Below are 2,779 nucleotides of genomic sequence, written 5' to 3' on the forward strand. Positions count from 1 at the left end.
AAATAATTATTTTAATTATTTATATAAATAAAATATATAAAAAATACATAAAAATGATTATACGTAACATAACTCGATTTGCTGACCTAACTGTACAAAAATTCGTTGTAATTTCTTATATCAAAAGTTGGTTGACAAGCCTCATGAGGGTTTGGCGGCGAAGGTATTGGGACAACTTTTTTTACTACTTTTGGCTCTTGAACCAATCTTGCCCAACATGCTAATTAGAGTTTATTATATATTGTATTAAATTTTATACGGCACCGCATTAGCCTCTTATTATTGGTCCTACCCCTATTTGTTATCCTACCTCTATTTGTTATAAATGACACACCATCAACACAAATGTGACCAAATTTAATTTATAAAATTTAAATGAATAATATTATATACAGTTATAAAATAAATAAATATTATATAATTAATTTGAAAAAAAGTAATATTTATTATTAAAAAATAAAAAATTCTATATATAATTATTTTTGTATACTCATTTATGTATATTATTAATATGATTAGTTACGTTAATTTTGTAATATAAAATAACTGTTTTAACCAATCATATCAATGAAGTGTGTAAAGAGTATTCAGCAGTAAAACTCTTAAAATTTAATTTTTTTTTAATGAGAGTTCTATATTTACTTACTTTTTTTAAAATAATTGTGTGACGCTCGCATATTTTATTACTAGAAATATAATCTCTCTTTTTCTAAACCATATCCTTCTCATTATGGCAGAAAACCATTTCCATGACAGACTCTCCAATGGTTCATCAGTCTCGCATAGAACTCCATGAAGTCCATTACCTTCTCTACTACAATGCTTCCCTTACCTTCTTTTGCAGATATTGTTCCGAAAGTAAGCTTTGAGCCATGAGATTTTTGAAAGATCGGTATCTCACCAATGTACCAACTTGGCATTCTATGTTCAGCAGAATTCCTTCACCAGACCGAGACACACCAAGAAAGGGAAGCCCAAACCTTCCTCTGCCTCAAAATGATTGTGAAATGTATTTAATATAATTAAAAAAGAGAGAGAGCACGTGACTCTACTGTATTTAATATTGTAAAATGTGGATTCTACTATATTTAATGTTACCCACTTTCCCAATGTAATTAAAAGAGAGAGAGAGAGCACGTGACTCTATTGTATTTAATATTGTAAAATGTGGATTCTACTATATTTAATGTTACCCATTAGTATTAAAAAAAAAAAAATGTTACCCATTAATATATATATACTGTCCATGGTTAATATTAAATGTTGTGGGATTCAAAGACTATATCTATTGTTCTATATTTATAAAAAAATTAATGTTAAATACAGTTGTAAAAAAAATAAGCATCGTACAATTATTTTAAAAAATAGTGAGTTCTATTATTAAAAAATTAATTTTATTTTTATGTAGGTCTCGTATTTATTATTTTTTTAAATAATTTTATAATGCTTACATACTAACGACTTTAAGTATCATTTCTCTTATAAAAATAAAATAAAATATTTGCCTCAAGAAATTATAGAGATCCAAATTGGATTTTTTTTTTTTTTTTTTCCCTACAAAATAATTTGACTTTTTATATAGAGAAGAGTCAAATATTAAGAAGAGGTCATTATCGGTGGGAGCGTCAGAGAAGAAGAAAAACGTTGGCCAATGATATGTTGCAATCAATAGTTAATATTTGTGAAATATATACCATTGAATATTGATGTGTGAAGATGTTAAAGGATAAGGAATATTCTTTTGACTAATATACAAATCTAAATTGAATTTCGCAAATTTTATAGGATTTATTATGTCATCCGACAATTTTAGAGGAATATTTTGTTTATAATAAATTCTCACAAAAATAATGTTTATGAAATTATTATCCTTTATTAAATTGCAAAATAGATATAATACTGTGAAATTATCACTTATCTAAAAAATTTAAACTGATAGAAAGATGTAGATTTTATTATTTATATTTATCAAAAATTCTATTTGCAACTGATCACATTAGTAAAATATGTAATAAATACACAACAGTAATGTATGTAGGCTAAATTCTCACTCAATGAGTGGTCCAACACATAAAAAATTTAATTAAATAGAATATAGTGTAGAATTAAGATTCGAAATCAGGACCTCTGCTCTCTAATACTATATTAAATCACCATTTATTTTAAAAATTTGAGTTAATAGGAAGATATAGATTTTATTATTTATTTTATATCTTAACAAATACAATATATCTAATTATATCAGCGAGTTTTTATTTTTACGATGACCGTTTATAAACCCGCACTTCTAATAGTCACATCACGTATTATGACTATTTATCTCTATAATAGACTATTCAATTAAATAGATAATTCTAATTCGATTTATTGTCATTATTAATTTATATAGTTTTGGGATAATGACACAGCACCAACTACTCTACAACTTGTCTATAGTTTTATATTTAAAAAAAAATTATTTTTTCATTTTAATTTGAAAATATTGTCCTAGCAATGGTTCAAAGTATATGTGAAAAATAATTTTTTAATACTTAACTGTAAATTGCAATGAATCTTGTTTGAAATTAGAAAAGGTCATTTGCTTTTGCCACCAAAAGGGAATGAGTGAATGACAAGGATTAATTATTTTTATTTTTTTGAAAAATAAAGCTATTATCATTAACCCATACATTTCTTTCACCCACATGATGGTTCAATCATGTCATGCTGAAAGCTTTAGTTGGACATTTTGATTGTCCCACCAACAACTTTTCCACAATTTGAAATGCTAAAGGGGAAA

This window comes from Carya illinoinensis, chromosome 12 (genome assembly GCF_018687715.1).
Source record: "Carya illinoinensis cultivar Pawnee chromosome 12, C.illinoinensisPawnee_v1, whole genome shotgun sequence".
NCBI classification, from domain to species: domain Eukaryota; kingdom Viridiplantae; phylum Streptophyta; class Magnoliopsida; order Fagales; family Juglandaceae; genus Carya; species Carya illinoinensis.